This window comes from Triturus cristatus, chromosome 6 (genome assembly GCF_964204655.1).
Source record: "Triturus cristatus chromosome 6, aTriCri1.1, whole genome shotgun sequence".
Classification (NCBI taxonomy): Eukaryota; Metazoa; Chordata; class Amphibia; order Caudata; family Salamandridae; genus Triturus; species Triturus cristatus.
In genome coordinates this window covers 884,578,448-884,592,265 of record NC_140589.1, presented here as the reverse complement: position 1 = coordinate 884,592,265, position 13,818 = coordinate 884,578,448, and the positions used below count along the sequence as shown (strand labels likewise).

The following is a 13,818-nucleotide window of genomic DNA, read 5'->3' as shown; positions in this document are numbered from 1 at the left end:
TTCAGGCTACAGACAAGGAACATTGTGACATCACGCTGCCTGTGGAACAGTGATATTAGAGGTGAAACAGCTGCACAGTAGGTTAGGTGAAGGGCTCTGAGAGTGGAAAGGTAGCATGCCTGGGTCCCTGGACAAGGTGAGCCTATGACAAGGTGTCTGAATTTTCGCCTGTATTGTAATATTAAACACTTTATTGTTGTACCCGCCTGCTGATAAAGAAGTCCTCAAGATCAGCTCCACACAGACGTGGAACTGATGATGTTAATGCAGACTATTTAAGAAACTGAGGCTGATCTAAAACATTTCCTTGGATCTAGGACCATTTCGCCTGACTTTTAGGTCCTTCCTCCTCCTAAAGTCCTTTGTATAAGTTAGGAACACCTGACAGAACAGAATTTCAGGAGGTCCCTCAGGTGGGTTTACTTGTGTCTTTTGGTTGTGAGCAGTAAACATGGCTAAAAATGTTGATGGAATGGTGTTTTAAAACACACACACACACACACACAATTTCTGGTCCTCTTAAGGACAAAAGTATGGGTGTACCTACATGGGGCCAGTGGCGCAATGGATAACGCGTCTGACTACGGATCAGAAGATTGTAGGTTTGATTCCTATCTGGCTCGAAAGGGTCATAGGTCCCTGTTTTATGGTATTCCTGTGGAATTCTTATTTACCTCAGACTTGTTGTAGGTTCAATATTCTCGAGCACGACTCATCCAGCAGTCGTTCCATGGTAGGGCTGCAGTAATAGGACCACGGCTAGTTAAAAGTTTCCCATTTGCTGCTGGATTCTATGTGAAGGCCGTCATGTAGTGTGCTGCTTTTGTATTTCAACATGGGTCTCTGAGTCTCTAAACTAGGAAAAAATCTTGTTGAGAAAAGTGTGTGTGAGAGGATCTGTGGGTGCAGGCAGGTGTGTGCACTTGAGTGCTGACCCATTTACATGTGTGAGAGAGACAAGCAAATTGCCTGTGGGATGTAGGCCTACAACTGGAACCAAGCAGCCAGGCATAACCACAGGTAAGGAGAGAGGAAGGCAGTTCATTATTAGAGCAGGATCATGAGCATCTTGCCCTGCTCCCTTCTGCCCTGATCGGCCACGATCGGCCAATACCTCTCTATTAGGGTGGAGGGTGAACATTTCTTGGACCTCAGAAACTGAGGGATGCAGGCCCAATATGTCCTCCAAGGGCCTAGAGGACCCGGTGCCCAATCATGCCTTGTGTTTTTCAGCTTACCCGACCAATTTGGTTGCAAGGCGGATTTTAACATTACTGCTGAAAAGGGACTCCCAGACAGCCCTGAGGCCATCATTTGCATAGGCCCTCCCCTTCTCTTTGTCTTGCTTCCCACAAAGCAACGCATCGCTGGCAGCAGTATAGATTTGGGGGTTGTGAAGAATAATGACAGGGAGGCTGAAGAAGAGAAAGAAAAGTCCCAGAAGTCCTGCAGGCTTCCTTGCTAAATGCAGCTGGACACATAGAGTGCACCTTCTTTACTGCGAGGTAAATACATTAAAAATGTTGAGGAGAGAAAAATTGAAAAATACATATTAGGAGGAAAGCACTGGAACCTGCTTTATTATTTCAATTAGTCTTGAAAACATAGAACATTTCTCTCCTGAAAGCTGGTAAAAATATGGAACGCTTCACGAATTTGCGTGTCATCCTTGCGCAGGGGCCATGCTAATCTTCTCTGTATCGTTCCAATTTTAGTATATGTGCTGCCGAAGCGAGCACACTTCATTGATGAACCTACAATGTCTATAAACTCTCTAAATCTACAGTCTCTAGACATAGGGTGGCCTGGCAGAGATGCTCGGATGGCCTGTAAGCATTCAAATCTGAGCCAATGGGCAAAAATGAATGAAGAGTAACAATCCATTATTCTTCACTGCATTTGTGGTCCAAGACTTCACCAATTGGAAGTATGTAGATTATGCCAGGGTTGCAAAGGCTCATGGTTCAGGCTACAGACAAGGAACATTGTGACATCAAGCTGCCTGTGGAACAGTGATATTAGAGGTGAAACAGCTGCACAGTAGGTTAGGTGAAGGGCTCTGAGAGTGGAAAGGCAGCATGCCTGGGTCCCTGGACAAGGTGAGCCTATGACAAGGTGTCTGAATTTTCGCCTGTATTGTAATATTAAACACTTTATTGTTGTACCCGCCTGCTGATTAAGAAGTCCTCAAGATCAGCTCCACACAGACGTGGAACTGATGATGTTAATGCAGACTATTTAAGAAACTGAGGCTGATCTAAAACATTTCCTTGGATCTAGGACCATTTCGCCTGACTTTTAGGTCCTTCCTCCTCCTAAAGTCCTTTGTATAAGTTAGGAACACCTGACAGAACAGAATTTCAGGAGGTCCCTCAGGTGGGTTTACTTGTGTCTTCTGGTTGTGAGCAGTAAACATGGCTAAAAAGGTTGATGGAATGGTGTTTTAAAACACACACACACACACACACAATTTCTGGTCCTCTTAAGGACAAAAGTATGGGTGTACCTACATGGGGCCAGTGGCGCAATGGATAACGTGTCTGACTACGGATCAGAAGATTGTAGGTTCGACTCCTATCTGGCTCGAAAGGGTCATAGGTCCCTGTTTTATGGTATTCCTGTGGAATTCTTATTTACCTCAGACTTGTTGTAGGTTCAATATTCTTGAGCACGACTCATCCAGCAGTCGTTCCATGGTAGGGCTGCAGTAATAGGACCACGGCTGGTTAAAAGTTTCCCATTTGCTGCTGGATTCTATGTGAAGGCCGTCATGTGGTGTGCTGCTTTTGTATTTCAACATGGGTCTCTGAGTCTCTAAACTAGGAAAAAATCTTGTTGAGAAAAGTGTGTGTGAGAGGATCTGTGGGTGCAGGCAGGTGTGCGCACTTGAGTGCTGACCCATTTACATGTGTGAGAGAGACAAGCAAATTGCCTGTGGGATGTAGGCCTACAACTGGAACCAAGCAGCCAGGCATAACCACAGGTAAGGAGAGAGGAAGGCAGTTCATTATTAGAGCAGGATCATGAGCATCTTGCCCTGCTCCCTTCTGCCCCGATCGGCCAAGACCTCTCTATTAGGGTGGAGGGTGAACATTTCTTGGACCTCAGAAACTGAGGGATGCAGGCCCAATATGTCCTCCAAGGGCCTAGAGGACCCGGTGCCCAATCATGCCTGGTATTTTTCAGCTTACCAGACCAATCTGGTTGCAAGGCGGATTTTAACAGTACTGCTGAAAAGGGACTCCCAGACAGCCCTGAGGCCATCATTTGCATAGGCCCTCCCCTTCTCTTTGTCTTGCTTCCCACAAAGCAACGCATCGCTGGCAGCAGTATAGATTTGGGGGTTGTGAAGAATAATGACAGGGAGGCTGAAGAAGAGAAAGAAAAGTCCCAGAAGTCCTGCAGGCTTCCTTGCTAAATGCAGCTGGACACATAGAGTACACCTTCTTTACTGCGAGGTAAATACATTAAAAATGTTGAGGAGAGAAAAATTGAAAAATACATATTAGGAGGAAAGCACTGGAACCTGCTTTATTATTTCAATTAGTCTTGAAAACATAGAACATTTCTCTCCTGAAAGCTGGTAAAAATATGGCACGCTTCACGAATTTGCGTGTCATCCTTGCGCAGGGGCCATGCTAATCTTCTCTGTATCGTTCCAATTTTAGTATATGTGCTGCCGAAGCGAGCACACTTCAGTGATGAACCTACAATGTTTATAAACTCTCTAAATCTACAGTCTCTAGACATAGGGTGGCCTGGCAGAGATGCTCGGATGGCCTGTAAGCATTCAAATCTGAGCCAATGGGCAAAAATGAATGAAGAGTAACAATCCATTATTCTTCACTGCATTTGTGGTCCAAGACTTCACCAATTGGAAGTATGTAGATTATGCCAGGGTTGCAAAGGCTCATGGTTCAGGCTACAGACAAGGAACATTGTGACATCACGCTGCCTGTGGAACAGTGATATTAGAGGTGAAACAGCTGCACAGTAGGTTAGGTGAAGGGCTCTGAGAGTGGAAAGGCAGCATGCCTGGGTCCCTGGACAAGGTGAGCCTATGACAAGGTGTCTGAATTTTCGCCTGTATTGTAATATTAAACACTTTATTGTTGTACCCGCCTGCTGATTAAGAAGTCCTCAAGATCAGCTCCACACAGACGTGGAACTGATGATGTTAATGCAGACTATTTAAGAAACTGAGGCTGATCTAAAACATTTCCTTGGATCTAGGACCATTTCGCCTGACTTTTAGGTCCTTCCTCCTCCTAAAGTCCTTTGTATAAGTTAGGAACACCTGACAGAACAGAATTTCAGGAGGTCCCTCAGGTGGGTTTACTTGTGTCTTCTGGTTGTGAGCAGTAAACATGGCTAAAAAGGTTGATGGAATGGTGTTTTAAAACACACACACACACACACACACACACACAATTTCTGGTCCTCTTAAGGACAAAAGTATGGGTGTACCTACATGGGGCCAGTGGCGCAATGGATAACGCGTCTGACTACGGATCAGAAGATTGTAGGTTTGATTCCTATCTGGCTCGAAAGGGTCATAGGTCCCTGTTTTATGGTATTCCTGTGGAATTCTTATTTACCTCAGACTTGTTGTAGGTTCAATATTCTCGAGCACGACTCATCCAGCAGTCGTTCCATGGTAGGGCTGCAGTAATAGGACCACGGCTAGTTAAAAGTTTCCCATTTGCTGCTGGATTCTATGTGAAGGCCGTCATGTAGTGTGCTGCTTTTGTATTTCAACATGGGTCTCTGAGTCTCTAAACTAGGAAAAAATCTTGTTGAGAAAAGTGTGTGTGAGAGGATCTGTGGGTGCAGGCAGGTGTGTGCACTTGAGTGCTGACCCATTTACATGTGTGAGAGAGACAAGCAAATTGCCTGTGGGATGTAGGCCTACAACTGGAACCAAGCAGCCAGGCATAACCACAGGTAAGGAGAGAGGAAGGCAGTTCATTATTAGAGCAGGATCATGAGCATCTTGCCCTGCTCCCTTCTGCCCTGATCGGCCACGATCGGCCAATACCTCTCTATTAGGGTGGAGGGTGAACATTTCTTGGACCTCAGAAACTGAGGGATGCAGGCCCAATATGTCCTCCAAGGGCCTAGAGGACCCGGTGCCCAATCATGCCTTGTGTTTTTCAGCTTACCCGACCAATTTGGTTGCAAGGCGGATTTTAACATTACTGCTGAAAAGGGACTCCCAGACAGCCCTGAGGCCATCATTTGCATAGGCCCTCCCCTTCTCTTTGTCTTGCTTCCCACAAAGCAACGCATCGCTGGCAGCAGTATAGATTTGGGGGTTGTGAAGAATAATGACAGGGAGGCTGAAGAAGAGAAAGAAAAGTCCCAGAAGTCCTGCAGGCTTCCTTGCTAAATGCAGCTGGACACATAGAGTGCACCTTCTTTACTGCGAGGTAAATACATTAAAAATGTTGAGGAGAGAAAAATTGAAAAATACATATTAGGAGGAAAGCACTGGAACCTGCTTTATTATTTCAATTAGTCTTGAAAACATAGAACATTTCTCTCCTGAAAGCTGGTAAAAATATGGAACGCTTCACGAATTTGCGTGTCATCCTTGCGCAGGGGCCATGCTAATCTTCTCTGTATCGTTCCAATTTTAGTATATGTGCTGCCGAAGCGAGCACACTTCATTGATGAACCTACAATGTCTATAAACTCTCTAAATCTACAGTCTCTAGACATAGGGTGGCCTGGCAGAGATGCTCGGATGGCCTGTAAGCATTCAAATCTGAGCCAATGGGCAAAAATGAATGAAGAGTAACAATCCATTATTCTTCACTGCATTTGTGGTCCAAGACTTCACCAATTGGAAGTATGTAGATTATGCCAGGGTTGCAAAGGCTCATGGTTCAGGCTACAGACAAGGAACATTGTGACATCAAGCTGCCTGTGGAACAGTGATATTAGAGGTGAAACAGCTGCACAGTAGGTTAGGTGAAGGGCTCTGAGAGTGGAAAGGCAGCATGCCTGGGTCCCTGGACAAGGTGAGCCTATGACAAGGTGTCTGAATTTTCGCCTGTATTGTAATATTAAACACTTTATTGTTGTACCCGCCTGCTGATTAAGAAGTCCTCAAGATCAGCTCCACACAGACGTGGAACTGATGATGTTAATGCAGACTATTTAAGAAACTGAGGCTGATCTAAAACATTTCCTTGGATCTAGGACCATTTCGCCTGACTTTTAGGTCCTTCCTCCTCCTAAAGTCCTTTGTATAAGTTAGGAACACCTGACAGAACAGAATTTCAGGAGGTCCCTCAGGTGGGTTTACTTGTGTCTTCTGGTTGTGAGCAGTAAACATGGCTAAAAAGGTTGATGGAATGGTGTTTTAAAACACACACACACACACACACACACAATTTCTGGTCCTCTTAAGGACAAAAGTATGGGTGTACCTACATGGGGCCAGTGGCGCAATGGATAACGCGTCTGACTACGGATCAGAAGATTGTAGGTTCGACTCCTATCTGGCTCGAAAGGTTCATAGGTCCCTGTTTTATGGTATTCCTGTGGAATTCTTATTTACCTCAGACTTGTTGTAGGTTCAATATTCTTGAGCACGACTCATCCAGCAGTCGTTCCATGGTAGGGCTGCAGTAATAGGACCACGGCTGGTTAAAAGTTTCCCATTTGCTGCTGGATTCTATGTGAAGGCCGTCATGTGGTGTGCTGCTTTTGTATTTCAACATGGGTCTCTGAGTCTCTAAACTAGGAAAAAATCTTGTTGAGAAAAGTGTGTGTGAGAGGATCTGTGGGTGCAGGCAGGTGTGTGCACTTGAGTGCTGACCCATTTACATGTGTGAGAGAGACAAGCAAATTGCCTGTGGGATGTAGGCCTACAACTGGAACCAAGCAGCCAGGCATAACCACAGGTAAGGAGAGAGGAAGGCAGTTCATTATTAGAGCAGGATCATGAGCATCTTGCCCTGCTCCCTTCTGCCCCGATCGGCCACGATCGGCCAAGACCTCTCTATTAGGGTGGAGGGTGAACATTTCTTGGACCTCAGAAACTGAGGGATGCAGGCCCAATATGTCCTCCAAGGGCCTAGAGGACCCGGTGCCCAATCATGCCTGGTGTTTTTCAGCTTACCCGACCAATCTGGTTGCAAGGCGGATTTTAACAGTACTGCTGAAAAGGGACTCCCAGACAGCCCTGAGGCCATCATTTGCATAGGCCCTCCCCTTCTCTTTGTCTTGCTTCCCACAAAGCAACGCATCGCTGGCAGCAGTATAGATTTGGGGGTTGTGAAGAATAATGACAGGGAGGCTGAAGAAGAGAAAGAAAAGTCCCAGAAGTCCTGCAGGCTTCCTTGCTAAATGCAGCTGGACACATAGAGTGCACCTTCTTTACTGCGAGGTAAATACATTAAAAATGTTGAGGAGAGAAAAATTGAAAAATACATATTAGGAGGAAAGCACTGGAACCTGCTTTATTATTTCAATTAGTCTTGAAAACATAGAACATTTCTCTCCTGAAAGCTGGTAAAAATATGGAACGCTTCACGAATTTGCGTGTCATCCTTGCGCAGGGGCCATGCTAATCTTCTCTGTATCGTTCCAATTTTAGTATATGTGCTGCCGAAGCGAGCACACTTCATTGATGAACCTACAATGTTTATAAACTCTCTAAATCTACAGTCTCTAGACATAGGGTGGCCTGGCAGAGATGCTCGGATGGCCTGTAAGCATTCAAATCTGAGCCAATGGGCAAAAATGAATGAAGAGTAACAATCCATTATTCTTCACTGCATTTGTGGTCCAAGACTTCACCAATTGGAAGTATGTAGATTATGCCAGGGTTGCAAAGGCTCATGGTTCAGGCTACAGACAAGGAACATTGTGACATCACGCTGCCTGTGGAACAGTGATATTAGAGGTGAAACAGCTGCACAGTAGGTTAGGTGAAGGGCTCTGAGAGTGGAAAGGCAGCATGCCTGGGTCCCTGGACAAGGTGAGCCTATGACAAGGTGTCTGAATTTTCACCTGTATTGTAATATTAAACACTTTATTGTTGTACCCGCCTGCTGATTAAGAAGTCCTCAAGATCAGCTCCACACAGACGTGGAACTGATGATGTTAATGCAGACTATTTAAGAAACTGAGGCTGATCTAAAACATTTCCTTGGATCTAGGACCATTTCGCCTGACTTTTAGGTCCTTCCTCCTCCTAAAGTCCTTTGTATAAGTTAGGAACACCTGACAGAACAGAATTTCAGGAGGTCCCTCAGGTGGGTTTACTTGTGTCTTCTGGTTGTGAGCAGTAAACATGGCTAAAAAGGTTGATGGAATGGTGTTTTAAAACACACACACACACACACACAATTTCTGGTCCTCTTAAGGACAAAAGTATGGGTGTACCTACATGGGGCCAGTGGCGCAATGGATAACGTGTCTGACTACGGATCAGAAGATTGTAGGTTCGACTCCTATCTGGCTCGAAAGGGTCATAGGTCCCTGTTTTATGGTATTCCTGTGGAATTCTTATTTACCTCAGACTTGTTGTAGGTTCAATATTCTTGAGCACGACTCATCCAGCAGTCGTTCCATGGTAGGGCTGCAGTAATAGGACCACGGCTGGTTAAAAGTTTCCCATTTGCTGCTGGATTCTATGTGAAGGCCGTCATGTGGTGTGCTGCTTTTGTATTTCAACATGGGTCTCTGAGTCTCTAAACTAGGAAAAAATCTTGTTGAGAAAAGTGTGTGTGAGAGGATCTGTGGGTGCAGGCAGGTGTGCGCACTTGAGTGCTGACCCATTTACATGTGTGAGAGAGACAAGCAAATTGCCTGTGGGATGTAGGCCTACAACTGGAACCAAGCAGCCAGGCATAACCACAGGTAAGGAGAGAGGAAGGCAGTTCATTATTAGAGCAGGATCTTGAGCATCTTGCCCTGCTCCCTTCTGCCCCGATCGGCCAAGACCTCTCTATTAGGGTGGAGGGTGAACATTTCTTGGACCTCAGAAACTGAGGGATGCAGGCCCAATATGTCCTCCAAGGGCCTAGAGGACCCGGTGCCCAATCATGCCTGGTATTTTTCAGCTTACCAGACCAATCTGGTTGCAAGGCGGATTTTAACAGTACTGCTGAAAAGGGACTCCCAGACAGCCCTGAGGCCATCATTTGCATAGGCCCTCCCCTTCTCTTTGTCTTGCTTCCCACAAAGCAACGCATCGCTGGCAGCAGTATAGATTTGGGGGTTGTGAAGAATAATGACAGGGAGGCTGAAGAAGAGAAAGAAAAGTCCCAGAAGTCCTGCAGGCTTCCTTGCTAAATGCAGCTGGACACATAGAGTACACCTTCTTTACTGCGAGGTAAATACATTAAAAATGTTGAGGAGAGAAAAATTGAAAAATACATATTAGGAGGAAAGCACTGGAACCTGCTTTATTATTTCAATTAGTCTTGAAAACATAGAACATTTCTCTCCTGAAAGCTGGTAAAAATATGGTACGCTTCACGAATTTGCGTGTCATCCTTGCGCAGGGGCCATGCTAATCTTCTCTGTATCGTTCCAATTTTAGTATATGTGCTGCCGAAGCGAGCACACTTCAGTGATGAACCTACAATGTTTATAAACTCTCTAAATCTACAGTCTCTAGACATAGGGTGGCCTGGCAGAGATGCTCGGATGGCCTGTAAGCATTCAAATCTGAGCCAATGGGCAAAAATGAATGAAGAGTAACAATCCATTATTCTTCACTGCATTTGTGGTCCAAGACTTCACCAATTGGAAGTATGTAGATTATGCCAGGGTTGCAAAGGCTCATGGTTCAGGCTACAGACAAGGAACATTGTGACATCACGCTGCCTGTGGAACAGTGATATTAGAGGTGAAACAGCTGCACAGTAGGTTAGGTGAAGGGCTCTGAGAGTGGAAAGGCAGCATGCCTGGGTCCCTGGACAAGGTGAGCCTATGACAAGGTGTCTGAATTTTCGCCTGTATTGTAATATTAAACACTTTATTGTTGTACCCGCCTGCTGATTAAGAAGTCCTCAAGATCAGCTCCACACAGACGTGGAACTGATGATGTTAATGCAGACTATTTAAGAAACTGAGGCTGATCTAAAACATTTCCTTGGATCTAGGACCATTTCGCCTGACTTTTAGGTCCTTCCTCCTCCTAAAGTCCTTTGTATAAGTTAGGAACACCTGACAGAACAGAATTTCAGGAGGTCCCTCAGGTGGGTTTACTTGTGTCTTCTGGTTGTGAGCAGTAAACATGGCTAAAAAGGTTGATGGAATGGTGTTTTAAAACACACACACACACACACACACACACACACAATTTCTGGTCCTCTTAAGGACAAAAGTATGGGTGTACCTACATGGGGCCAGTGGCGCAATGGATAACGCGTCTGACTACGGATCAGACGATTGTAGGTTTGATTCCTATCTGGCTCGAAAGGGTCATAGGTCCCTGTTTATGGTATTCCTGTGGAATTCTTATTTACCTCAGACTTGTTGTAGGTTCAATATTCTCGAGCACGACTCATCCAGCAGTCGTTCCATGGTAGGGCTGCAGTAATAGGACCACGGCTAGTTAAAAGTTTCCCATTTGCTGCTGGATTCTATGTGAAGGCCGTCATGTGGTGTGCTGCTTTTGTATTTCAACATGGGTCTCTGAGTCTCTAAACTAGGAAAAAATCTTGTTGAGAAAAGTGTGTGTGAGAGGATCTGTGGGTGCAGGCAGGTGTGTGCACTTGAGTGCTGACCCATTTACATGTGTGAGAGAGACAAGCAAATTGCCTGTGGGATGTAGGCCTACAACTGGAACCAAGCAGCCAGGCATAACCACAGGTAAGGAGAGAGGAAGGCAGTTCATTATTAGAGCAGGATCATGAGCATCTTGCCCTGCTCCCTTCTGCCCCGATCGGCCACGATCGGCCAAGACCTCTCTATTAGGGTGGAGGGTGAACATTTCTTGGACCTCAGAAACTGAGGGATGCAGGCCCAATATGTCCTCCAAGGGCCTAGAGGACCCGGTGCCCAATCATGCCTGGTGTTTTTCAGCTTACCCGACCAATCTGGTTGCAAGGCGGATTTTAACAGTACTGCTGAAAAGGGACTCCCAGACAGCCCTGAGGCCATCATTTGCATAGGCCCTCCCCTTCTCTTTGTCTTGCTTCCCACAAAGCAACGCATCGCTGGCAGCAGTATAGATTTGGGGGTTGTGAAGAATAATGACAGGGAGGCTGAAGAAGAGAAAGAAAAGTCCCAGAAGTCCTGCAGGCTTCCTTGCTAAATGCAGCTGGACACATAGAGTGCACCTTCTTTACTGCGAGGTAAATACATTAAAAATGTTGAGGAGAGAAAAATTGAAAAATACATATTAGGAGGAAAGCACTGGAACCTGCTTTATTATTTTAATTAGTCTTGAAAACATAGAACATTTCTCTCCTGAAAGCTGGTAAAAATATGGAACGCTTCACGAATTTGCGTGTCATCCTTGCGCAGGGGCCATGCTAATCTTCTCTGTATCGTTCCAATTTTAGTATATGTGCTGCCGAAGCGAGCACACTTTATTGATGAACCTACAATGTTTATAAACTCTCTAAATCTACAGTCTCTAGACATAGGGTGGCCTGGCAGAGATGCTCGGATGGCCTGTAAGCATTCAAATCTGAGCCAATGGGCAAAAATGAATGAAGAGTAACAATCCATTATTCTTCACTGCATTTGTGGTCCAAGACTTCACCAATTGGAAGTATGTAGATTATGCCAGGGTTGCAAAGGCTCATGGTTCAGGCTACAGACAAGGAACATTGTGACATCACGCTGCCTGTGGAACAGTGATATTAGAGGTGAAACAGCTGCACAGTAGGTTAGGTGAAGGGCTCTGAGAGTGGAAAGGCAGCATGCCTGGGTCCCTGGACAAGGTGAGCCTATGACAAGGTGTCTGAATTTTCGCCTGTATTGTAATATTAAACACTTTATTGTTGTACCCGCCTGCTGATTAAGAAGTCCTCAAGATCAGCTCCACACAGACGTGGAACTGATGATGTTAATGCAGACTATTTAAGAAACTGAGGCTGATCTAAAACATTTCCTTGGATCTAGGACCATTTCGCCTGACTTTTAGGTCCTTCCTCCTCCTAAAGTCCTTTGTATAAGTTAGGAACACCTGACAGAACAGAATTTCAGGAGGTCCCTCAGGTGGGTTTACTTGTGTCTTCTGGTTGTGAGCAGTAAACATGGCTAAAAAGGTTGATGGAATGGTGTTTTAAAACACACACACACACACACACACACACACAATTTCTGGTCCTCTTAAGGACAAAAGTATGGGTGTACCTACATGGGGCCAGTGGCGCAATGGATAACGCGTCTGACTACGGATCAGAAGATTGTAGGTTTGATTCCTATCTGGCTCGAAAGGGTCATAGGTCCCTGTTTTATGGTATTCCTGTGGAATTCTTATTTACCTCAGACTTGTTGTAGGTTCAATATTCTCGAGCACGACTCATCCAGCAGTCGTTCCATGGTAGGGCTGCAGTAATAGGACCACGGCTAGTTAAAAGTTTCCCATTTGCTGCTGGATTCTATGTGAAGGCCGTCATGTAGTGTGCTGCTTTTGTATTTCAACATGGGTCTCTGAGTCTCTAAACTAGGAAAAAATCTTGTTGAGAAAAGTGTGTGTGAGAGGATCTGTGGGTGCAGGCAGGTGTGTGCACTTGAGTGCTGACCCATTTACATGTGTGAGAGAGACAAGCAAATTGCCTGTGGGATGTAGGCCTACAACTGGAACCAAGCAGCCAGGCATAACCACAGGTAAGGAGAGAGGAAGGCAGTTCATTATTAGAGCAGGATCATGAGCATCTTGCCCTGCTCCCTTCTGCCCTGATCGGCCACGATCGGCCAATACCTCTCTATTAGGGTGGAGGGTGAACATTTCTTGGACCTCAGAAACTGAGGGATGCAGGCCCAATATGTCCTCCAAGGGCCTAGAGGACCCGGTGCCCAATCATGCCTTGTGTTTTTCAGCTTACCCGACCAATTTGGTTGCAAGGCGGATTTTAACATTACTGCTGAAAAGGGACTCCCAGACAGCCCTGAGGCCATCATTTGCATAGGCCCTCCCCTTCTCTTTGTCTTGCTTCCCACAAAGCAACGCATCGCTGGCAGCAGTATAGATTTGGGGGTTGTGAAGAATAATGACAGGGAGGCTGAAGAAGAGAAAGAAAAGTCCCAGAAGTCCTGCAGGCTTCCTTGCTAAATGCAGCTGGACACATAGAGTGCACCTTCTTTACTGCGAGGTAAATACATTAAAAATGTTGAGGAGAGAAAAATTGAAAAATACATATTAGGAGGAAAGCACTGGAACCTGCTTTATTATTTCAATTAGTCTTGAAAACATAGAACATTTCTCTCCTGAAAGCTGGTAAAAATATGGAACGCTTCACGAATTTGCGTGTCATCCTTGCGCAGGGGCCATGCTAATCTTCTCTGTATCGTTCCAATTTTAGTATATGTGCTGCCGAAGCGAGCACACTTCATTGATGAACCTACAATGTCTATAAACTCTCTAAATCTACAGTCTCTAGACATAGGGTGGCCTGGCAGAGATGCTCGGATGGCCTGTAAGCATTCAAATCTGAGCCAATGGGCAAAAATGAATGAAGAGTAACAATCCATTATTCTTCACTGCATTTGTGGTCCAAGACTTCACCAATTGGAAGTATGTAGATTATGCCAGGGTTGCAAAGGCTCATGGTTCAGGCTACAGACAAGGAACATTGTGACATCAAGCTGCCTGTGGAACAGTGATATTAGAGGTGAAAC

At 45.4% G+C, this 13,818-nt stretch overlaps 13 non-coding genes across 13 annotated transcripts; 6 read left to right on the top strand and 7 right to left on the bottom strand.

The window, feature by feature from the left end:
- The first annotated feature begins 550 nt into the window (after positions 1-550).
- TRNAR-ACG (transfer RNA arginine (anticodon ACG)) lies at positions 551-623 on the top strand. Its single transcript has one exon. It is a non-coding gene; the product is annotated as a tRNA-Arg (tRNA).
- A 1,009-nt stretch (positions 624-1,632) lies between these two features.
- Positions 1,633-1,739, bottom strand: LOC146820477 (U6 spliceosomal RNA). Its single transcript, XR_014965214.1, has one exon. It is a non-coding gene; the product is annotated as a U6 spliceosomal RNA (small nuclear RNA).
- Positions 1,740-2,513: 774 nt separating this feature from the next.
- On the top strand, positions 2,514-2,586 carry TRNAR-ACG (transfer RNA arginine (anticodon ACG)). The gene has a single exon. It is a non-coding gene; the product is annotated as a tRNA-Arg (tRNA).
- Positions 2,587-3,585: 999 nt separating this feature from the next.
- Positions 3,586-3,692, bottom strand: LOC146820475 (U6 spliceosomal RNA). Its single transcript, XR_014965458.1, has one exon. It is a non-coding gene; the product is annotated as a U6 spliceosomal RNA (small nuclear RNA).
- Positions 3,693-4,474: 782 nt separating this feature from the next.
- TRNAR-ACG (transfer RNA arginine (anticodon ACG)) lies at positions 4,475-4,547 on the top strand. Its single transcript has one exon. It is a non-coding gene; the product is annotated as a tRNA-Arg (tRNA).
- A 1,009-nt stretch (positions 4,548-5,556) lies between these two features.
- On the bottom strand, positions 5,557-5,663 carry LOC146820473 (U6 spliceosomal RNA). Its single transcript, XR_014965213.1, has one exon. It is a non-coding gene; the product is annotated as a U6 spliceosomal RNA (small nuclear RNA).
- Positions 5,664-6,441: 778 nt separating this feature from the next.
- TRNAR-ACG (transfer RNA arginine (anticodon ACG)) lies at positions 6,442-6,514 on the top strand. Its single transcript has one exon. It is a non-coding gene; the product is annotated as a tRNA-Arg (tRNA).
- A 1,009-nt stretch (positions 6,515-7,523) lies between these two features.
- On the bottom strand, positions 7,524-7,630 carry LOC146820471 (U6 spliceosomal RNA). Its single transcript, XR_014965212.1, has one exon. It is a non-coding gene; the product is annotated as a U6 spliceosomal RNA (small nuclear RNA).
- A 774-nt stretch (positions 7,631-8,404) lies between these two features.
- Positions 8,405-8,477, top strand: TRNAR-ACG (transfer RNA arginine (anticodon ACG)). Its single transcript has one exon. It is a non-coding gene; the product is annotated as a tRNA-Arg (tRNA).
- Positions 8,478-9,476: 999 nt separating this feature from the next.
- On the bottom strand, positions 9,477-9,583 carry LOC146820469 (U6 spliceosomal RNA). Its single transcript, XR_014965402.1, has one exon. It is a non-coding gene; the product is annotated as a U6 spliceosomal RNA (small nuclear RNA).
- A 1,865-nt stretch (positions 9,584-11,448) lies between these two features.
- On the bottom strand, positions 11,449-11,555 carry LOC146820468 (U6 spliceosomal RNA). The gene has a single exon (XR_014965210.1). It is a non-coding gene; the product is annotated as a U6 spliceosomal RNA (small nuclear RNA).
- A 782-nt stretch (positions 11,556-12,337) lies between these two features.
- TRNAR-ACG (transfer RNA arginine (anticodon ACG)) lies at positions 12,338-12,410 on the top strand. Its single transcript has one exon. It is a non-coding gene; the product is annotated as a tRNA-Arg (tRNA).
- Positions 12,411-13,419: 1,009 nt separating this feature from the next.
- On the bottom strand, positions 13,420-13,526 carry LOC146820466 (U6 spliceosomal RNA). Its single transcript, XR_014965209.1, has one exon. It is a non-coding gene; the product is annotated as a U6 spliceosomal RNA (small nuclear RNA).
- Between the last annotated feature and the right edge of the window lie 292 nt (positions 13,527-13,818).